The 25000-nt window shown below is 37.0% G+C and overlaps 1 protein-coding gene across 7 annotated transcripts in view; it reads right to left on the minus strand.

The window, feature by feature from the left end:
* Positions 1-25000, minus strand: part of LOC117400207 (anion exchange protein 2-like) — a 136610-nt gene that overhangs the window by 95033 nt on the left and 16577 nt on the right. For 2 of the 7 annotated variants that reach the window (XM_059022157.1, XM_059022160.1), the window contains exon 1: positions 20849-21014. The exons of 1 other annotated variant lie outside the window; for it this stretch is intronic. The gene's annotated coding sequence lies outside the window, so the exon portion shown is untranslated. Of the gene's footprint in view, positions 1-6196; positions 6348-7337; positions 7481-19922; positions 19984-20848; positions 21015-25000 lie in introns of those variants that run through there. 4 more of the 7 variants (XM_059022158.1, XM_059022163.1, XM_059022159.1 and 1 more) reach the window with 3 other exon arrangements.

Here is a 25000-nt window from a genome sequence, read left to right on the forward strand (position 1 = left end):
GTTTGCTTTAATGAAATGCTTTCGCTAGGCAGCTCACATGGTTTTTTTAGATTGAAACTTTCAGGTCATCACGTTTTGTATACCTGACCATACTGCCTACAGCTATTAGTTAACGAATGCTACTACTGTATAAACATCACATATCAATATAGTACTGTACATATTACTGCAAGGCTATTTAACATCGTAAGCTTGTTTTTCAAATCATCTATTTTTTCACTGATTTAAAATCACCACCTTTTAGGTGAAAACTAAAATCTTCCACCACCACAGCAGTCTTTCTTACTACATTTAAACAGCAACTCTAAAAGGATACATCACAACAGATGTAACCAGGAGGTCTTGGGCTTGTAACCAGGAGGTCCCCGGTTCAAATCCTGGCTCACTCACTGACTCGCTGTGTGACCTTGAGCAAGTCATTTAACCTCCTTGTGCTCCGTCTTGCGGTTGAGACGTTGTAAGTGACTCTGCAGCTGATGCATAGTTCAAACACCCTAGTCTCTGTAAGTCGCCTTAGACAACAGCATCTGCTAAATAAACTAATAATAATAATAATAATAATAATAATAATAATAATAATAATAATAAATAAATAAAAAGAGGGATCTTCAAAAGTTCATTTAACCTTTGATAAAAATGTCCACTTTAATACATTCAATGAAAATTGATTGTTTGGCACAGCCCTACTTATATTTTGTTACTGATCTGAACCTCATGGTTTCCAAGTTCTCATCATTGTTTGGTTGACTGTTCGTGTTTTTATTTTGACTATTCGTTCTTCTCTGGTGTACTGTGCTAGAGTGAATGGTGGCAATTTTTTTTTTAAATGGAACTGCTGACCAGGGAGAGTCATGATGTAGGAACATGTATATTGTAGGAATATATTTTTTGCACGTACCTACATATGTATTACCGGCCCAACTTAAAATTGTCCGTGACCTGTGCGGAACTCTAGTTACCTTCCACAAAAGGTGGAAAGGTAGACAGTATAACCTACTGTTTCCATGGCAACAGAATATAATACAGTATTCATTTAGGCATTATCTACATGCAGCATCATCCATTTAAAATAAAGATAAAATACATTAAAGTAATTAATCTAAAAGCAGAGGAAGATATGTGTTTAATAAAATAATATTAATAAATTAAACTTAACAAAATTACATTTAAGACTTCAAAAAACAACACTAGTAAAAATAAGTGAAAATCACTGTCTGTCTCCTAGGAAGTGGGTGAATAACAGTACCCCAAGAAATTCAAAACGAGTACTGTACACAGTGTGGACTGCTGCTACTACTAAGCAGTGTGGCAATATACAGTAATTTACAGCAAACATGTCAAACAGTTTAACAATGAAATTACATTATTCTGAATGATACTTGATGCTGAAGTTAAATGGCGGACAAGGGATTTCCCCCAGTTCAACCTGAACACAAGTAACAGATCGTGTATGATTCATGTTTTATACAGTATCTTTCCGAACAACATTTTGAGCCTTACTGTTACATTATTTACCATAGTACCTTTTCTATCGTAATCCAAAAAGCGCTTTTTTCTTCTAATCTCATTTGAAATGTTCCTTAATACATTTAAAGTAAGCATGCATAGCACTCCCAAGGGCATGCACCCATCCTGCTTCTCTCACTCTTCAAGCACTCTTCCTGACTGTCACAGTTTCTCTGCAGTGGGTATGGGGCGGGGTTAAGCACTCCACAGGTCTCTCACCGAATCGCAGAGGATATCTTTATACTTGAGGTACATTTTAAAAAATAAACAATATAAAAACATATATGATGTACCCAATTTATTAAATGTTATAATAAGCATTTATAACAGAAACACCTACATTCCTGAAGCAATTAATATGTCCCATAGATAATTTGTGCGTGTTATAGTTATAAATGCATTACATTGATTTGAAATATTTGCTAGATTTTGCTGTTTCTACTAAATATTAAAAAAAATTAGTAAAATGTTGATTCCTTAATGCAGTACCATATGAAATATAAGAGAGCAATTATCTTTTAGGCATTTAGTACCTTACTACAATCCTTCAGCAGATACAAATCATAATGAATCTCACGTTTTGTATAATATGAACTAAACAGTTGCTAGATTTTATTGATATGTGACCTGATGATTAATAGATAAAATTAAAAATACCTTAAAATTAGGTGTCATACACTCACTAACTAATAGCATTCATTATTTACACCTAGTTAGGCTGTTACAGTTTCCTTTAATTAAATATTTCTTGAAAAACAATTCAAACTTCTAAAGCCTGTTGTCTTATTTATTAAACAACCAAAAATAACTTGTATATGTTATCACTCACATATTTACTGTTCTCCTTTATCAGATGTCACACAGTATGGAAAGGTCAAGAAAATACAGAGCTAAGCTCAAAGAAAATCCAACTAAATGGGAAGAATATAGAGAGAGAGAGAAAAAAAGAAAAGAATATGACAAAAGGAAAGATGGATTAACCAATGAGCAAAAAACTAAAGTAAGAGCCAAAGAAGCGGAGAAGAGGAAGCAGCGACAAAAGCACAAGAGCAAAATATCACTCATGACAGAAAACCTGGCTCATACATCTAAACTGCCATCTCCTTATATTACACCTCAAAGTTTTGGTAAAGCTGCTTCTAGGGTGAGAAAGACACTTCCAAGGTCTCCCACTAAACCAGCTAAAGTTTTGTCATTTATAGTAGGAAATCTGCCACCAGAAAGGCAAAATAAGGTCTTGGTTTTGTTAAAGAAAATGTCAAATAAAGTAAATCTTCTCAATCCAGAGTGTAAACAGCGGAATGATGCACTAAGTGAAGAGGAAATCAACGTGGTGCTTAATTTGATCTTAAGAGATGACATCAGTAGAACGCTTCCTGGAAAGAAAGATGTGATCTCTAGTAAAACAAATGAGGGATGAGAGCATCGTCAAAAACGGCTACTCTTGACCAATATCCTTGAGGCATATGGGCTTTTCAGTGAAAAACTGAAAGACAAAATTAAAATTGGGAAATCGAGGCCACCTCATGTGTTACCTATGACAAGCAGAGACCATGAAGTATGCCTGTGCAAATACCATGAAAATGTACAACTGCTCATTGAAGGTATTGGAAAGGTCATTACTTCACTGCCCAAATCAGCCAAAGAAATTCAAAATCTCACTGTCTGCAGCATGGACTCTACTTCACGTGTTGACAGAACTTGTCAAAACTGTGGAGCAGATGCAGCAGTGGATCTTCTATATAATTTAAGTGAAGATAAGGCTGTATCTTATTACCAGTGGCAGACAGTAGAGGATGGAAGGGTAAAGAAGATACTGGTGGATGCCACTACAGAAGAGTCCAAAGATGACCTCATAGGGCAGCTTCAGCCTTTTGATCGAAGACAACATAAGGAGCCAAGATATCTAAAGGAAGTTCTGAAACCGGGAGAAATAATTCTGCTGGAAGACTTTTCTGAAAACTTCCAACTGAGACACCAGCGAGAGATCATGTCTGCACACTGGTCAAATGAAACTATAACCATATTTACTGCAGTAATTCACTACAGAAATGATAGTGAATAATTGCACAAGTCATTTGCAGTTGTTTCAGATGAATTGTCCCATGACAAAAACAGTGTGTTTGCCTTTAACAAGGCAATGATTAGAAATATACAGCAAGAAACTACTGTGAACAAAGTGCACTACTGGAATGATGGGGGCTGGTTCCCAATTTAAAATTCGGTACAATCTGAGTAATATGTTATACCATGAATCAGATTTCGGATCATCAGCTACATGGAACGTCTTCGAAACATCACATGGGAAAGGTCCAGTTGATGGTGTTGGTGGAGAAGTCAAGCGTTCTGTGTGGAAAGCCATCTTGCAGAACCGTGCGGTTGTCCAGAACGCAGAAGATTTTGTAAAGGTTGCACAGGCTGAGTGCAAGAAGATCCATGTCCTCTATTATTCCAGACTTCAGATAAGAAGCGCAATGGAAATGCTGCAAATGACATTGCAGAGAGTAAAGGCCATCCCACATACTCACTCTGTGCACTTTGTTCAAAAAGCAAACTGCACTACTATCTCAGTAGCACGAAATTCATGTTTTACTTTACAAGACATCTGTACTGACCACCAGCTCCTTGAGCTTCAAAGTAACTCTAATGCCAGCGGCATAACTGCGCCTTCAAGTGAGCCCGAGAGAGAAGAAAAAACAGCAAATCATAAACAGGCCCTTCCATTAGTGATTAAGGCTGGAGACTTCATCACTGTCAAATATGTTGTGAATAAGACAGAAACAGTACCTAGCAGAAGTCAGAAACAGTGAAATTCTCCAGCATCTCCAAGAAGAGTTTTATATGCAATTTATGAAAAAGATATATGTGAAAAGGTGTTCAGTTATAAAGAGGGGGATGTCAGCTGTATATCTATAGATCAAATTGTTGAGAAAGTGGACTGTCATGTTGATGGAAGAGGAAGGATTCACTCGTCTAGTCCTGTTGATGTGACAGATTAGCCAGTTTAAAAAAAAAAAAAAATTAAACTGTCCATTTGCCATACTTTAAATGAGCAGCACAATTAAAATGCTGCAAATGAGATAGCAAAGAAACATTACCTAGCAGAAGTCAGAAACACTGAAATTATCCAGCATCTTCAAGAAAAGCTTTATGATGTCCATTTGCCATGATTCTTAATAATAACAACATTTTTTAAAAAATGGACAATGTAATTAACAAAAAACACGAGCACTCAGGATAGGACAAGTTTGTCCCCTCCGCAACATCCCCTCCACGACGGCATTAGCTTATATATACTTTAATTTATTTAAATAGTTGTACATATTTACTTGCATGAATTACATTATTTAAAAAGTATATGAATCACATTAATATCATCTTAATAAAATAAGATATGTTTTATGTTTATTGTAAGTTCACAGACTTTTGAAATTATAGTTTGAAATTTTAAAAAGCCTTTTTTTCTGCTGTCCCTTCCGTGACACTAATAAAAACTTGCTTGTTTAAAAAAAAAAATAATAATAATAATTGAGTTTGTTTACTATTCACATAGTCAAGTTAAGTTGATGTTTATTACAAATGCAATTATAAATAATAAATTAAAATACTGGGGCATTCCACAGGATACTGTGGAATGCCCCAGAACGGGATCTTGACTGCTGAAATCTCATGAGCCGCAAGCACGATTCCTGCTCCGGTTTACATGGGTTTTTACAGCTATTTTTATCATGAGAAAGCGATTGACCCTGCCCTTAAAGTCGCGCTGCCAAAAGGACGCCCTTTTTCTGTTTCACAATGTATTCGCGTGACAACATCACACAGTCATGACTGTAGAGTTGATTTTCACATGCATGTAAACCCAGCCAGGGTTTCTCTTCCTTTCATTGGAATAGCATTCAACAATAGAAAATTAAGACAACACACACTATTTGCTTCGAATAAACTTCTAGGAAATGTAATGAATGAGTCAAGAGGCTCCTACAGCTGCATGTACATGTTGTAGTTCAGAGTTCATCCCAGGACCTTCCTTTAAAAGGATCTAAATTTAAACTTTTGAATCTTCTCAATAACATTGTGATGCCTAATCTTAAAATGATTACCAAATTCACACAAGACTGAAAGCTAATAAAATGAAAAAACAAGATCTACTCTACCATCCTAATACAGTAGCCATCACCCGGAACAAAAGATAACCACTTCTTTATAACATAATGCATGTAGGTGGATTACTACCAGGGAGCAACATTTAATGAAACCAGTCAGAGCATACAGTGTATTGCACATACATGTTAGTTTCCATTTAATAAATAATGTACTTCTTATACACATCGTTAATTATCCAGTTCTTTTAGTACTGCAAAACAACCAACATAATCTAAAGCAAAAAAAGGGTGTTTTCTTCTCATATTTCAGTATGTCATAGTTTTATGAAAACTAAACATGTGAAATATAAAGGTTTATTACCCGCAACCCACCCGCTTTTTTTTTTTTTTTTACTCAAAATATCAAGTGTAACAGTACAAAGGACATGTAAAATATGAAATATAATTCACTCAACTGCACAATAATTGTTCAGTAACAAAACAAACTTTGCAATAACCAATTCAATACAATACTGCTTCTCTAAAACCATATGAAGTGATGACATTAAAAAAGAAAGTCATAAACATTCACAATGCCATTTTCTTACCTGTTTTCAAGATGATTTTGTTTTCTCCCCCTAAAGACATTTAAAAGTACCATAATACATTAGGAACACACAACTTTAGCAACTTGGTGCCATCTGTGCATATGATGAGGCAGTCTTCAAGGTTAGTGAAGCAGGAGAAGTAAACTCCTTCACACTGTGTGTGAGTCTGTTATAAGAAGAGCGGGCTAGAAATAGTCTGAAGTTTTGCTTACCTGGGAACATTTCTGACGTCATAATGCACACTCAAGAGCACCAGGATAAAGGAACTGTTTTGATTACTGATAATGACAAGATAGGATAAAGACAGGTGGTGACAGGGCCCTTTTTTCAGCACCAATAACAGGTTGATTCCCCAGTCCCATGAAGTCTGCATTCTCCAGTACAGAGCTTGACACAACTCCATCTTTAGTTTTAATTACAAACTTCACCAGCACAGTAAATCGGAACTTACAGAACTGTAACATAACCTACTAATTTGAAACTTAGTTTAAAGCTTGCATTCTAAATGTAGCCTATATAACAAGTTTGATTTTAAAAAGGGAAAAGTGGTAATTTTATTACACAAAGACTCCTGCTATTCATTAGCCCGCTGCTCCCCATTAAACCAATTAAGGGCATTTATGTGGCATTTTTTAATGCATGTGAAGTTGCAATGCACATTCTATTTTTATATGTGTTGGATGTTTGTTTTTACAAAAGCCTGTGACTTGTATTAATTGTGAACGACTTGCTGGATTGATTTGAAAATCTGTACACATCTTCATACTGGTAAGGGAACAAAACACACAGATTGTCAAAAAGTGTTCCCCCAAAACCCCAATATTTAATTGCCATACAATATTTTGTTTGTATTGTACAATAGAGCTACAGTATTATCTTGTACGTCTGCAGTACACTGAAACGGGTCTGCAGGTGCTCTCACTGCCCGCTGCGTACTGTGCAACCTTTTCCCCTGCTTGACACTTTTCCAGCCTCCGGAACTCTGGCTGCGTGTGAGTCTGTGCTTGCAATCAGACTATGCCGACTATTGGGTGCAACCAAGTGCAGCAGGGGATTCAAGGGATTGAGGAGAATGGGACGGAAAGTGAGCTCTGATTAGTGCAAAGGTGAGGGTTGTGGGGTAAAAAGAGTGGTAGCCTACCTGCTGTCAGTGTTTGTCCTGTCTGCTGATGTTCCTGTGGGGTTACTGTTATGAACTGCAAACCAGCTTCACGCTCCTCATTCTAGCGCTTCAAAATAGGCAGCCATCTACTCTTCATCATACTGTATACCAGTTGTTGAATCCTGTATAGCACATACAGTCACATACAAAAGCACTGGCGCCCTACACTTAACATAAAATAAATACAAGCATTTAGTGAACATTAACCACAATAAACAAAAAGTCTCCCAACCCAAAGCTTGCAAAGATCAGAACTGCAAAGAAATTTCTCAAGAATAACTCGTATTTAAGTAGTTGATTTACAGTACAATAGACTTTTGTTATCTTTGTTGGATTAGATGTAGTTCAGAACCAAAAAGGCTCAGCATGATTAGAGTACATTGTGTTTTCACTCAATAACAGAGGTCAAACAGACCATAAACAGTGAACTTTTGACAGATGCAGGAGCATAATGAGTAAGTACATCAAATGATGCTTAGTCTTATAATGTATGTGATGAAATGTAACGAAAATATCAAGTAGTGTACAGAAGCTAATCAAAAAAACTATCATAAAATGGGTCAATGTTGTTTATTGGAAGATCGATTAAGTGGATGGTCATTTCAAGTCCACTTGTGACATCACAAGAAAAAGGATGGCCCTAATTCTGCCATCTATTTCCCCCATGATATACTAGCCAAAATCTTGATCATGTTGATTCTGAATGTCCCCATAATCCTCAAAGCCTGCAGGTACCAGGTGGGTGACGGAGTTGAAATCTACAGGAGATAGCTCAGGGTATGGGAGTGCTACAGACTGGTGCATTCCAGCCTCAAGTGGTAGCTGAGCTGTGGAATCATTGAGATCCTTCAAAAAGGGCTGTTCTGTATCGCCATGTAGGCTCACATTAATCTGAACAAAATTGCACAGTAGCTGCTGCTATTGTATCCCACAGGATATTTCATGTCAAAACAAATAAAGAAATACTATAATACCAGACAAATATTTTCTAGTTTCTAGCATTTAGTGAGGCTAGTCTAGAAATTATGACGACAATGGCTTAGAAAGAGTTGCATACAATTTCTACAGACAAACAAACTGGAGACTAATGTGGGTGGCCTGATCATGACAAAGGAGAGCCTGGGAACCTGTTCCAGAAACCATTCACAACAATATAAAAAAAAAAAGCATAAATTCTTTTCACAAGGGAAACTGGTTAGGAGGTATACTGTAATTTTCATGAAAAAGTAGGATCACCATGATAGGTTCCTCCACATACTACACCAAAACATTATGATTCATTAAATAGCTTCCACTACAGTACATACAACCATAGAAAATAATTAACTTTTTTTTTCAATTTCCAGATAATTTGCCATTCTGTATTAATTGATGTTGACAACACTACATTTCTTCAAATGACCCACAGCCACACTGTACAGCAGGGATCCCACTAATGACAGCCCTGTATTCTCTTTTTTTATTTTACCATTTCAGCTCAATCACAATGTATTTATTCTCTGAAGGCAGGGCGCGAAATTAACAACCTCCCACTGAGACCAGCATTTTAAAGCAAAATACGGAACACTTCCCACCTCATATATATCTCCATTAAGACAGAAGCTTAATTTCTCCTGGGATGGAATTTACCTGGCAGCACAGGCAAACTGTCCCTGAACTCCCATCCATGTGTCTGAACATTTAATCACACAGAATCAACTCAGAGCAGACACAAATTGCAGTAAAGTGATTCCTCTGAACTGTAGCAAATTCATTTGTGATTAAAAATGATGACCAAGAAATCTACTAAAACACAGATACAGATTTCAGTACATCTTATCACATTTACAGATGTCCTGCATAGAACGTACTGCACAATTCTTAAAAGTTAAAAAACACACACCAGTTTATGTTTAATAACAATTCCTGCATACTGTAATAGTTTTGGTAAATTAGTTAATATGTTTCGTGGCAAGAAGGCTTCAAGGATGTCTGTGTGTCTCAAGGTAAAACGACCAATAGGGCGAGGTAAGCTGAAGTTAAGTGCATAGCATTCCTAGGTTTACTATGGGTTTAATAAGACAACATCCAAGCTTGTTACTTATTAGGGGTGCAACAATTAAATCGATGCATCGACTACTGATCACGTGTCCTTAAATTTCCAGAGCTTTGATTACATATTGGTTAATCGATGCATCAAATTAGAACCCAGTTTGAAGTCTCCTGTTGCCAGTTAACATTAAAACCTTGAGTGTGTGAGAATGCGCTTTTTAGTGCTAGTACGGTAGATTAGCGTGTTGCTAGGATACACACTTTAGGCCTCTACATTTGTGCTGGACAAGCCAAATCAAAAGTAGGCCTACTGTATTCACGTTTTCTTGATTTAAAAATTAAGGCAATACTTTTTTTTTTTTTGGTTTAAATCTATTAAAATCTACCGATTACCACCTTCTTTTTCAAAGCATGTTGTGTTTGGATTATATGGCAATATTATATAAAAAGAAGCTGAATTTAGTACAATAGTTAAATTAGTCAGGACTTGTGAGATTAATTAAAGTTTTGTCTTTCGACAGAAAATGTTAACAGTAATGAACAACCATAGTTCAGATAGAAATGACTTCTGCTAAAATATAGTATATTTTATTATTATTACAATGTTAAAAGGATATCTGATGCGGACGCACGCATATTCTTCTTTTTAAAATTATAAATGTTTATTTTTTTTAATTAAATTGTTCCTCTTTCGAAGCTGCAAAAATATAAATTTGCCAACGTGTCATTAAAACTGTCAAAAATGTTAGTGATGTTTTTATATTCTTTGGATCTTGTGTTTTATGTGCATGTAATGTGATAGCTGTTAATTTGAATTGCGTGCATGAGCAGTGGAAAGACCACAATGAATACAGACTTCAATGCCAGCATATCAGTTTCCCTAACTGAATCAATGAGACACTTCACCTGCAGAGGAAAGCACAGGACCTGTAAAGCTTGCGAGTCACACTGCAAAAGCCTGCCAATGTAGACGGCTACAGATTCAGCATGAAATTAATTTAAAAGTACTTTGTTTATTATAGTAACCAGAGTCTTTTGTCTAACTTAGTTTCTTTGCAAGATTTTTAACAACCAAACGAGCATGATTTAGGGGTGGAAAAAAGTACATAATACATTGTGTATGTACACAATGTGGGGTTTATTTTAGTAATAGGCTACTGTAATAAAATGTGGTGTCTGCTGCGAGAAATGACATTGTTGAAAGCAGCCGGAAATAAGCATCATGTGTGTTTGCTCTTCCGCTTCATTCAGACATTGCAATATGGCAAGTGGTAAAAGGCCTCAGTCTGACGTGTGGAATTATTTTGACAAAATAAATGAACGTCTGTGCAAGTGCTAACAGTTGCTCTCAATCTCCAATTTAAAATGCTTAAGTTTCTTTCTGGTGTCCAAAAAAAGAAACCAAAAGAGAAACTGAGTCCAGATTACGCGCACGCAACCCAGAGCTGGCAAATACTGCTCTGGGGTTTCAGGTGCTGTTTTGGATTTGGGAAGCGAGACAACATCAGCATTGGCTTCCGTCAGCAACACTGATGCAATTCTGTTTCTTTAAAAAAACATCAGATATGACGTCACATCTGATGTGATGCAAAGACATAAGAGGGGCGAGTTAATGTTGTGCGCCTTAACGTCCCATTTCCCGACATTGTGATTCTGAACTGCAACCTTAACATTATTTTAACAAAGTTTTTGTTACTGAATTTCCATAGTGCAAATGTTAAACTTATTTAAGCATTTGAACCCAAAAGGAGCGCTCTTTAGAACATGGAACCGTTAAAAAATAACAAATAACAGTGATTTTATGAAGAACTAGTTTGTGTTGCTAAGTGTTTACCTCAGTATTCCATGAGTAATGCGGTTTTCTCCGATTCAGATCCCATCTCAGCCACTGACTCATTGTGTGACCCTGAGCAAGTCACTTAACCTCCTTGTGCTCCGTCTTTCGGGTGAGATGTAGTTGTAAGTGACTCTGCAGCTGATACATAGTTCACACACCCTAGTCTCTGTAAGTCGCCTTTGATAAAGGCGTCTGCTAAATAAACAAATAATCAACTTGATACAGAAATTGGCAGCAACCGAATCAAAACCAACACATAGGGAGTTATTAGAGTCAGTCCATGTCAGGTCAATCACCTTCAAACCGAAAGTTCGTGGATTTTGATGCTGTTTGGCAGGGATGTTGGTGCCATAGAGATACAAGATTTCTCAAGTTTCACATCTCTAGGCCAAACGGTTTTTATGTGAAAGGTCACCACATTTTTTTACCCGATCTGCTAAATAAACAAATAATCAACTTGATACAGAAATTGGCAGCAACCGAATCAAAACCAACACACCAAAGGTTAGTGGATTTTGATGCTGTTTAGCAGGGATGTTGGTGCCATAGATACAAGATTTCTCAAGTTTCACATCTCTAGGTCAAACGGTTTTTATGTGAAAGGTCACCACATTTTTTTACCCGAAATGGCTCCCAGATGAGACCAATACTATGTTTTTATTGTTAATGCCACAGTAAAAAGTAAACTATTGCTGGAAAGCTCTCTTTTTGCTCTATCCAAATAAACATTTTCATGGGTGATAAGTTTAGTAATTACTGGAAAAGAAAAACAACTTGCTCAACTTGTGCTTTTAATAATGTAATAACATTGGCACAGCACAGCACGTTAATGGTTATGATTCATACACATAGTGGAAAGGCTGAAGTGATGAGGTAAGTTCACATAAATGACAAAACTTGCAACATTATTACAGTCTATATTGCCTCAGTTGATGACTTTCTTGAGCACTGTTGTTGCCGCCTGTAGTTCTTTCTCTGGCAGCTTGCAGGTTCTTCCTGTTGCCGTGGTGGGGGTCACCAACAGGAGGATTTGGTCTCGTCCCACAACCAAGATGTCTGGATGCTGTGGGAATGAGAAACTTTGTGCTGGTCCAGCAGGATGCAAAAACTTGACACTGACCTCGTCACTTTCTGGCAGACGTTCTTCAACAAAAGTCAGCCACCATTTGCCATTGTATTCGCAGGCAAAATAGTTTGCAATGTCTTCCATCAGGATAAACTCTCTCAGGCTGCTAACTTTCAGTTTTTCCCCACATCTTGGGCAGAGTATTCCCTCACAGTCAATTCTGAGAGGGTTCCAGCATCTGGACAGAAGGAATGGAACTGATTCATTGGGCCGAGCTTGCAAGATTTTCTCCTCAGTGTTGACTTCATCTGTTCTGATGTATTCAAAACGAATGCCGGGGAGAGCATTCCTAGCCCATTGTAAAAGGGCTCTTGGAGTGAGTAATGGATCATTCGGCCTATGAAGGCTTGCTTTTGCTGCGAGCCGCTTGACGGTTCCACCAATGCCATCACAGGGCCTTTTCCCATGGCCCGTTACAAAGAAGTGCCATTCTGCTGGCATTCCGAAGTCTTGCTGGTGACATGCTGATGACATTTCTTTGGTTCTTGTACTGTGACGCAGCACCATCCGAGAAGTAAAACAGATGATATTTCACCTCAAGCTTTGTTTTCAGACATGCAAAGAGTCTCGTCACTAATAAATGGACAGTCAGTCACTTTCAAGTCATTCTTAAATGTATCACCCATGAAACAACAATGACACAATGTAATGAGTGAATACCTTCTGATCCCATCAAGATCCCAGGCTGATTTTTGGTACAAACTTAGAGGATGGTCTGAAATGGAGAGTAACATGAAGATGGGACTCCCGCGGGACACACAGGATTCCTGTGATACAGGAAAAAAATTGTGTTAAATTTTGCGGGATGGGATGGTACAGGAGTGAAGCTCATGGGAACGGACGGGACCGGCAAATAAAAAAAATAAATAAACCTCTCAGGACGGGCAAGAACAGGATTTAAGCTTCCTGGAATGGGAAGGAACAGGACTACTCTACCACCAGCAGACAGGAAGAATGTTTTTTTGCTCTTTAAAGTCATAAAAGAGCCTATGACATGGAACTTAACTGTTACCATAAACATACAAAATAATATTAACAGATCTCACTTGAACATATAATCACATTCATTTTACCAAATTATGTTTAATCACGCTACAATTAATCAAATAATACCTGGAAATACACAGAGGGTGATCTCCATTTCCTGGTGTGGGGCCAGGAGACTGTCACCTCAGGCTCATTGCATCTGCCAGTATGGACAGCGACAGTGAAAGTGAGAGTAGCCTAATTTGATCAGTTTCAGACACCTCTTATGAATGTGAATTATGTAGTGATGGATCTGATGTAAAAACAGGAATTGTCTCCCATATCAATTCGAGTCGTATGCCTCCGAATCAGAAGGTTCAAGCTCGGAGAGAGACTCCAACAACACCAACGCGGACGGACCGGAGGGACAGCAGATGTCCGCGGAGAATCAGCGTCTTGGCAACACGGAATGTTTAACATAGATCGATACTTAAAATATTTCATATTACCCATAATTGTAAAGTTATGCGAGTCCTTTAATTTACAATATTGATACATGAATTATTGACTCTAGCAGAATAACCGAACGCTGTGGATTGCTACTTTATTATTATTATTATTTATTTCTTAGCAGACGCCCTTATCCAGGGCGACTTACAATCGTAAGCAAAAACATTTCAAGCGTTACAATACAAGTAATACAATAAGAGCATGGCATGTAACATATCTCTCTCTATATACATATTTACAGTATATTAAGGATGTGCAAATCATAATGCAGAGATGTCAAAGGCTACGATTTGGCCGTAGCAGCTACTATTTTTTGGAGTTACTGCTTCGGCGCTACATTGAACGGGTATGTATAATACGATTTTTAATAAATAAATAAATATACGATGGATACTCCCTGAACGTTAATGAAATATTATTTCAATACCATGTTTTTTTTTGTTTATTTTTTTAATGAATTAATGGTTCTAAATACTGTATTTCACTGACAGTTTATTGTGCCATTGACATACTAAAATCTCTGAGCCGGGTTGCTTAGTAACCGGTTTAGAAACTGAAATTGCCGCACAAAACTCTAAACAGTTGTTTTTATATTACCAGATTTATATATGACATCATTATATTGCACATTGTGCTTATAAAGACCCTGTACTTTTTGTATTTTTTTCAGAAAAAACTAAAACTAAAAACAAATTACTAGTAGTATACCGGTAGTGTTTAATGCAAAACCCTATAAACCCTAATTTTATACATGAATACGAAAAGATCTGTACCTCCAAATGGTTGATCTCTGTTCATCATGGGATGGGACGGGATTTTTTTTTGACAGGACAGGATGGGACAGGAATTTAGAAAAAAGTTACGGGACGGGACGGGAAAAATTTGGACAGGACAGGATGCGACAGGATTGGAAATGATTACTCTTTTATGGGGTGGGATGGGACAGGAACATTTTTCACAGAACAGGATGGGACAGGACTGAAGTTTCACTCCCGTGTCACTCTCTAATCTGAATTTCAGTATCCAGCATGATTCTGGTCATCTATGTTGGGGCTGACAGACCAATTGAGGTCAAAGGTCAAAATTCTGTTTGACGTTAAATAGAAAAATGACATATTTGGATAGAGCACAGAGAGCGCTTTCCAGCAATAGTTTTTAATTTTTACTGTAGTATTACAAATACAAGTTGTTGGTCCTTTTATATCATTGGTCTGTTTTGGGAGCCATTTTGGTCAAATATTTGGTGACCTCTCACATAAAAAACATTTGACCTAGAGATGTGAAACATGGGAAATCTTATCTCTCTATGGCACCAACATCCCTGCCAAACAGCATAAAAATTGGAAGGGGGGCAGGTCAGAAACCTTCCTGAAGTGTATTCCTGAACTGATTTGACATAGACTGACCCACATATCAACCTGGGTAGCAGCTTTACAAGCCACTGGATTGCAGATTTTCAGTCTTGACACTAAACCTGTGACAACATTTTCAATAAAGAGGTTCAGAGTCACTGGTGAAAGTTTACATAACGAATTGCACAACCTTCAACACCAGAGACTATCTGCTAGTAATGTACTGTACATACTGTAAGACGTAAGAAAATAAAAGGGATTTAAAACCTTGTTATCACTTGTCTAATTGTTAGTAAAGAACTAAAATTATAAAGTGTTCACTTGTTCGAATATGCAACTTAATAAAAGACCTGTTATTAAGTTGTGTTGTATATGCCCCTTCATTTAAGTTACTTATGCCAGTTTAAGGTGCATGCAATATGAAAAATACATTTTAAAAGAGCAAAGAAAAACATAAAATATAAATGTAATTAAAGTGATATTATAGGACCACATTTTAACCTTACTAATTTAAATAGGTTGTGCTTTATCACACAGCGCTGTTGAAAATAGGGCCCTCAGTTGTACAATCCATGCAATTTTACTGCATTACTTATGCCAGCTGTCACAGACCTGATCCGGTCTTATCTTTATAGTTATTATTATTATTATTTATTTCTTAGCAGACGTCCTTATCCAGGGCGACTTACAATTGTTACAAGATATCACATTATTTTTACATACAATTACCCATTTATACAGTTGGGTTTTTACTGAAGCAATCTAGATAAAGTACCTTGCTCAAGGGTACAGCAGCAGTGTCCCCCACCTGGGATTGAACCCACGACCCTCCGGTCAAGAGTCCAGAGCCCTAACCACTACTCCACACTGCTGCCCCAGTTAAGGGAAGAGATTAGGCTAAAACATAAAAAGTCAATTTATGAAAAGAGTCTTTACATAAAACAATATCCTTTGACAATCTCTGGACAGGCAATTTACTAAATGGAAGGTGTTGAACAAGATATTTTATTTGAATTGATTCTGAGGGAGTTATTAGTCTAATTTGAATGCTGTCTTTGCAAATACACTAGCAATACTTATCATGCATTTTTATTGAATTAAATAATATGGTAATCATAAGAATGCTGCTCTAAAGCTAGTTATTTGTCTGCATAAAACATTTAGTTATATTAATAAGAATCAATAAATTGCCCCTGAAACACAAAACAAAAGTGAGTTTCATTCATATAAAATTCAGAACTGTCAAGCCAGCTGACTTTTAACAGCACTGGTACAGTATCTGTGGTACGTTAGTAACTGCTTGAGTAGAAAAGGGCTTTTGAATGGTAATCCAGATCTCTGTTTACGGTATTTATTTTGGAATAGGGGTGCTAACCATTTATTTGTTGATGGCAAAATATAAAAGCAAAATAAACCAGCCTGTGTGGAGAATATCCAGTGACGACGTAAACCAAGAGACTAACCATAAGCAGTAATTATAGTCATTCAGATCCTGTTATTAAAATTGGTAACTCAATTTATGAGTGACAACAAGCAATGACCTTACATGGGGATCTTAATGCAAAATACCCACCTGGCTGTAGTATTTGTGAAAGTAAAATCAACCAGTTCATCAGCTAACTGAAGTCGACAGAAAGATGCAGAGCATCTAACAGAGGTATCCTTTGAAATAGTGTGGACATCTGCACGTCACAGAAAAGCTTTTACTGATGCAGAAATTGTAAAAGAATGTTTCTTGGCTTCTGCTGGCATTTTATATGCCGATTTCGCTAACAGAAATGAAATAAAACAAATTAGAGGTCCACAGTTATCTGACACTACAATGATGAGGAGGATTGAAGCGATCGGTCAAGACATCAGACAACAGGTGATTTCAGATGTTTTAGCAGTTCCTTGTTTTAGTCTTGCACTTGATGAGAGTACCGATATATGTGATGTATCTCAATTGTATGCATGGGCTTGTTTCCCAAAAGACCAATGTTTCTACGAGGAACTCCTGGGTTTGATACCAATAAAAAACGCAGACGAGTGGTGAAGACATTATGAATGCACTTATGATTTTTTTTGATGACACAGGCCCGTCTTGAGATAAACCAGGGGCGTAGCTAGGAATGGAAATTTGGGTGGGCCCCAACTTTGGGTGGACGGGCAAGTACCAAAGGTCTGACGTCACAGGAAATAGTTTACATTACAAACATGATTTTAATCAATTAAAACTGAATACATCAAATATCTCCCCAGGGACTGAGCAGCAGTGAAGCAAGGCAAAAAATGTTTGCAGTATATAACAGTAGTTGCATGTATACACTACAAATACACAGCACATATGCATACAACCTACAGAAACAAACACACTGTGCACAATAATTGCAAAAACCGCTTCATTTGACAAATAAAGTGCAAACAGAAATTAAAAATCCCAAAACAAAAAAGCTGTATTGTATTCTCTTAGCTGTATTATAATAACTTGTTACCTCTAAGTCGCCCTGCATAAGGGCATCTGTCAAGCAAAAAATTGAAATCATGCTAAGCTCCTGCTGCCTTGAAACCAAAACTAAAATCTTAGCTGTGCTGAGAATACCTCGTTTCCAGCTAAATATGGCTGCTTTCGTTTTCACTGCATTTTCTCAGCTAAACAAAGATATTGCATTGGCTGAAAAAATGTAAGCAGCAGACAAAAATCGATTTTTTAAAAACAACCTTGAGTGACACATTGAGCAACATGTTCAAGTTCTGTAAACCTTTTAAAATTATGTTGACACACTAATGAAAAGGAACATGCAATTTCCATATTTTGCTGCATTTAAAATAAATCTTATGCATGGGAGAAAAGTTAACAGAAAACCTTAAATGACAAAACCCAAGTTTTTGTACTTCTTTACATTTTTAATACTACATAGAAATAATTATGATGTTTTAAAACAAATTATTAATACATTTTATCTTTTTTATTCAAGAAAACATAATAAACATATATACAATTACAGGCAGATAGAGACAAATTTACAAGCTAAACTATAACAAAATTATATATATAAGAAATAGTAATACTACAAAAGAAGAATGTGAAGACCTGTTCCATCACAGATATGCATAAATTGTAACATCATACATGCCACTGACTCGCCAAGTCATTGTAGCATGACTCGAACACCAATCATGAAGTCGGTATTTGTTTGACCCCGTTGCCATGCTGATAAAAGCATGAATTCACAGTGTGAAATACTGGAAGGAAAATAAATGCCTATTTTTTCACAGTAAATTGCAATAAGTTGAAAGCAATTTTTATTTTTTGCTTACGAAATCAACGCTCGATTCACCAATGCCCGTCATTGCTACAGACACACACTCGTTTTTCATAGTTCCCAAAAAGTCGGAAATCTGTCTATAGACGGAACACTCCCAACCACTATATCTCCCATGTAAACCATTTAAAATGTTTGAAGCAGACAAAAAATAAATGTACTTATATGTTCGCAGTGAATGCACTTTAAAAATTCAAACAGGCAGCATCACCAAACCAGCAAGAACACAGTATTACATTTTAAGCAATTATTAAATACAATGAAAGTCAGTCAGTTACTTACCATTGCCTAGTTAGTACACAGGATAAAGCGTCAGGGCTTGCAGTTATATAGTCATGACACTCCAGAAAATCGCACATATCTCTTCAAAGGACAGCAATTTTAAGCTATTTGTCAGCATTCGGCCAGCTGTCTTAATCCTGTTCACTCGAGCCCTTCTACTAAACTAAACCCTTAAAAGTGTGTGCAGATTTGTTTTGCAATGTTGACCGCCACACTACTACTAACTTACACATTAAAATAAACTAAAAAATGCAAATTAAAATAAACGCCTGGGACTTTAACAGACTTTCAACAGATCCGTGCCAACTGCCTCGCAAGCTGTCAATCAAACGTGGCTTGCACATGATTCGTTGTGTGAGAGGAAGATCCGACCCACATATTGCATCACAATTACTACTTTGATTTGATTGGCTAAAGCCTGCGACATTTAAAAAAATATTTGATCTAAACTTAAACACCAGTCTTCGGGGCGCACAGTTGACGTTTATTATTATTTGTTTTTATAAATGTACTTAAACTTGGCATTCACATAGGCGCAGATTTGGGTGGGCCTGTGTGCAAACGCCACTGGGATAAACTGGTATCTGTGTGTACAGACAGAGCGCCAAATATGAGAGGCAAAGAAAAGGGATTGCTGGGTCTAATAAAAAACAAAGAGGGAATTCCGCAGTTTATTATGTTTCACTGAATAATACACCAAGAAGCTCTTGTGAGCAAGTTAAAAAAATGGAGAAATGCGAAAAGTTATGCAAGTTACCACCAAGAGTGTGAATTTCAGTGTTGCAAAAGCATTAAACCATCAGTAGTTTAGGGAACTAGCTGAGGATTATGTGAGAAAGAGTATGGTGATCTGGTTATGCACATGAAGTGAGGTGGCTGTCTCAGGGAAGAGTGCTAGAACACTTTCTAAGCCTGTGATTTGTTGCTTCCTTGAAAGTAAAGGAAAACTGGAGAACACTGGCTAATAAAACTGTCATTTTTGGCTGACATTACAATCTCCCTCAATGTTTTGAACCTTCAGTTACAAGGCAGACAAAAAACTCCAAGTGACATGCTCCGTGTAATAACAGCATTTCAGTGCAAGATATATATTAAAAAAAAAAAAAACATTATTAATTCCTGCTTCCTTTGTGCATTTTCCAAAACTGAACTTACCCACATCAGACAACACAGACCTACAGAAACATTATCATTCAGTTTCTTCGGTAATTCTCTTGGAAGAACTACAGACAGAATTTCAATCAAGATTTGAAGATGTCATGGGCCTGAAGGAACTTTTCTAATTTTATTGAGAATCCTTTCCACGCAAGTGTTTCATCAGCGTCATAACTACGAACTGATGTCACTTCCAAGACTGAACTAGCCAGTTTGAGTACATGCTCCCCATTGGTCTGCTGTTTTATTAACATAAGTGGGCAATTCTGTCACAAATGACTACAGTAGGATTAGATGTCAATTTAAATCTATGCTGGTATCATTCTCATCTTCACCATGACTGCATAAGGTGCAGCGTGGAAATGTACTAAATATACAACTTAAGTAACGATGAATCATAATTAATTTTACCGGTATTATTAATCAAGTAAAAACACCCCGAGACAACTTACAATAACTGGCAGTAACGTTAATAAAACTCAAAGATATTTGGTAGTTTGAGTAAAAAAAACAATTAAATAAATTAAAAAAAAAAATAGTAAGCAAGTGAAGCGTGTTTTAAAACATACCGTTTCCTGTACTTAAATTGGACAACTGTAGTGTCATCATAAGTCAAATTCCACAACACAGGCTCTACAGTGATATTAGCAAATGAAAATACGGAGAGCTAAAATTGTAGATATCATTTCAATATAAAGTTCAGTTACCGCAGTTACGTCCAGTTCATTTTTTCTTGGCTCATCCCTTTACTTTTGTTAGTCACTTTTTGATTTCCTACACACAGGCGGTACCGCAGATGCTCAATCCAAAATTTTACACCACAACCATCACGTCATCAGACAAGTTGGACGCTGTCACCCTGTCAGACCTCCCTACTAAACCCATTCTTTTAAATAATTACAGTAAATACACTTAATGTTTCTCACCTTAAGTTTAAAAATCTTCTCGCTCCCGCTCTTTGGAAATCGCTCAGACAAACCACCAAAAAAATAAAAATACGTGCGCGTACCCAACCACGTGTTGCGAAGTACAGCCTGTGTGTGCAGAGCTCGCCCACAAGGCGCGGTCCCGCGTAGGAAGGGCGTGTTCGTTCTCTGTTCAAGTAAAGGATTGTCGAACCAAATTTCCCAGAAGTGTTTGCAAGGTTTATTGTTAAAGTATATGGGATAATATGTACCCTTTTCAAAAAATACAAGTTTTGGACTATTTATTAGAAACAAATTAGCTAAAACGCATGTAGGATTACAAAAAAAAAAAAAAAAGAAATTGTAAATGTTTTAATATTCTCTGTCTAGAATGACTATAATAAGTATTTATTAATGGCTCACTCTTTACTAGTACTTGGGATAAAATGTTTAGGAATATTCATTACTGCTTAATTAATAAATTTAGACAGAACCCCCACCACCACTTTATCTAGGGCGTAGCTGACACTACAGTATTAAAAGTAATTGTACAGGTATCACTAATTATAGAGCAGCTTCTCAAATCCCTTTCTCACCTCGCTTTAGCATACAAGCATTTTCTTAAGTTCTTAATGTTAATAGTTTTGTTTCCCAGGCTTTTGGGGGTGCAAGTTAGTTTTTATAACTTGGCTCCTTGCGTAGATATCACATATAGCTGATCTCTAGATTATAGTTTGACTGTTTTTGTGCATGTGAATTGTATTTGGTCACATATTTACATACATCACGGGTACTCTTCCCCGCTGCACCCCTGAAGACAGGCCCATCTCTCTGACATTTCTCTATACCCCCACCTGCTGGAAGTTATATTGCACGACACCCATGTTCAAAGCACAGGAAAGGGGATTATGTAAGGGAAATGCAAGGACAGAAAATCAGTTTAAAAACAGAGAGTGAACCATTTGAGGAAAGTCTCCAGTTCCTGGTATCCATAAATAATCCAGGTTGGGAAGCATATCAGTGTTGTTCATAGTGGTGTTTGGCCGTCTTTTAATAATCATTTTATTTTGCTGAAATATTTAATAAGCACGATCTAAGCAACAATAGATAATCATATATAATATAATATTAAACAGGTGAGAAATGAACTACGGTATTAGGAAAATATTCATGATATATAATGAAATATAATTATGGGAGTTATTTTAATCCTTTGTGGGCCAACTCAGACTTCCTTCCCTTCCCTAACAATCTAGAGCAGGGGTGCCCAATCCTGGTCCTGGAGGGCCGATGCCCTCCTGGTTTTTGTTCAAACTGTACACTAAATTGATTAATTGGACCAATTAAGCTTCTAATAAGGGCTTGATTGGTCCAATTAAGTAATTTAGGGCACAGTTGCAACAAAAGCCAGGAGGGCATCGGCCCTCCAGGACCAGGATTGTGCACCCCTGATCTAGAGTATTGAGGCGTGACCTTCTCTGTATTTATTATTATTGTTTTTTGCTTTTGTTGTGGGTTTTAATCCTTATTTATAAGCTATAACTTATGTTAAGCCTACACAAAAGCAAACACCATTTTTTTGTTCAGCAGTCTACTTGAGAAATGACAACAATACCTTAGTTCTCTTTTTTATTATTATTACCTAATTATTTTACCACTGTTTTTCTCCCCAGTTAAGTTCACCGATGTCAGGAAGTGTCCTTCAATCCCACCACCAAGCCAATCGCCTCTTCACACCCAAGTGCTCGAGAGAGGTGTGGATCCCTGTAGGCCAGCCCTGGTGTGCCCTTGACGAGGTGCCCCTAAAAATTTTGCCTCCCTAACCTGCAGGAGCGTCAGAGCCAATATAACACTTCAATCCCCCCAGAGAAAATCAGCAACATTGCACAGCCAGGGTGCAAACCTGTGCTCCCTGACTCACCATGCACACCACAGGGTTGTAGTTTTATATAGGAAACATAAGCAAAAAACAAAAAAACTGAAAAAATGTTTCTCTCTTGAACAGCTCCAGGTCACTGGTAGCAGGTTGTGTGTTGCAAGGAGACACTAGGCTACTTCACACGTCACAAACATCAGGCTTAATTCGAGAGGCAATAGCAGTCTAGAACAATTTCAAAAATACCAAACTGTATTTCATTCATAAAAAAACAGATACCAAAAAAATATAAAAACATGCTAATGAGTTGAAGCTTTGTGAATAGGGCCAAAAATATAAGATGGTTCACAAATAATTTAAGTGTTCCAGTTCCACAAGTAAAATGCACCCAATGCCAGTAAAAGTAATTAAGGAATGATTACCTGAAAACATTTTGCCTGGCATGAAATCCAATATATCAAGGAAAAACTTTGCTTGATATGGCCTTTGTTAGGTGCATACATGTCAGACGACTCAGAGAGATGCAGGCAATTGAATAACAAAATATGTGCACTTCCCCCATGTAAAATTGTACATAAAAACCCATCCCTGAAGACTGTATGGCTGTTAATTCCCAACCATACATGTGACAATGTGTGTATTTCAGTGGAAGACCTGACCTAATTGGAGGGGAATGAAAGACCATGTGTTAAATGTGGTCAGCTTAGTTTGGATAATCAATTGGCAACCTAATCTGGCCACATGTATAAAAAGCACAAGCTGATTGATCAAGTCAGTTCAGGGCAGGAACTCAGAGGGAGAGGATAGTAGCTGGTGTCCTCTGCAAGCTTTGCATCAAACAATTTTTGAGACTGATATAAGGTTACTTTTGTTTTGTATTTGTTTATATTCTTTCATTATTGGTAAATAAAAGTGTGCCACCTGGCACTTAACAGCAATTGTTGTGTGTGACTCTTGTTTTGCCTGCATGACCATCGGTCACAAGTTCTCTTATACAAACCATATGCATGCACAATTCACTGTCATTAAACGAAATTGAGAATTACCGTAGCATGAAATATCGAGGGAACACTGTATATTGATGATTCCTTTGTGGTGAGTACTGGAGAACAACAATGAAATAAGATTTTGAAATGTTTGCTGCACCACACACTCTTTCCATTAGAGTGAAAACCCCCATAGTTCTGGATCTTAGTCAACAGGAGACTGTGTTTGATTTATTTCCGCAATGAAGGTGTGGAGCTGCCTAGTGAGCTAATGATAACAAAAGAAAAAAAAAATCTATTCATGAGGTTTCAGTGAGGAATTTAATCCTGGAGAGAAAAGGTGAGGAACACCCACAGACCTCCGGCTGCTTAGCTGTGGCATCTGAATATTACATTTTGATAATAGAATAATTTGTGGTTGAATATTAAAGAGAAAATAGCTTCAAATTTTCTTCATTTTTTATTATTTCCTTGCCTATTATAATTGCAATTCTGCTGAGTGGTTTGTATTGCAGTTACTCATTTGTTATTGTATTTTTTAATAGGGCTGTGTTAAGCTGCTTTGACTACGAGTTCAGAATTGCCATTTGGTTCCAGTTGTCTGCCATAGACATAGGTAATGTAGGCTAGATCAGCCAAAGCGTATTTTTATAAATAAGTGCCAAGCTGCCACGGTGAGTTGAGCTGCTTAGATTCAAAAGGTAAATTTTCCTTGCTGTTGCCTGCTCATGCATACTGTGTATCATTATTTTACCTGTACAACGCCCCCTATATATCATCACTAGTTCCCCCCTTTCTTTTGTAAATACAGAGTATCTCCCACACCTGAAGACCTGTGTCATCTCTATGTGTGGCTAAGTCTATTTACCCGTGTAACCAGGATCTTTGTTAGCCGAGCCCATAAAATGGTGGTCTGCTTCAAAAAACTGCCTGTAAAGAGAAATGGTTTCTTTTTTAAAAAGGGAACAAGGTATTTTTAAACAAACGTTTGTTAATTAGGAGAAACAGTAGAGAAAATACAACCTTCAAACACAAGGGACCCAATGTAATCTTTTTTTTGCCTATCATACAATATGTAGTTGCAAAAAAAAATAAAGAGGTTGATAAAGAAATTGCAAACCTGTAAAAACTTGGGTCTGTTTCATATACTTTTCTGGAATGTTTATACTCTTCTGTTGTTATTTAACTTAGCTTTTTTGGTCCTGCTTCAGGTTCAGATTTTATTTACTGCCAGCATAAATCGTTCTTTTCATGTACATTTTCTCCTTATTATTATTATTTGTTTATTTAGCAGATGCCTTTATCCAAGGC

This window comes from Acipenser ruthenus, chromosome 4 (assembly GCF_902713425.1).
Source record: "Acipenser ruthenus chromosome 4, fAciRut3.2 maternal haplotype, whole genome shotgun sequence".
In the NCBI taxonomy this organism is placed as follows: domain Eukaryota; kingdom Metazoa; phylum Chordata; class Actinopteri; order Acipenseriformes; family Acipenseridae; genus Acipenser; species Acipenser ruthenus.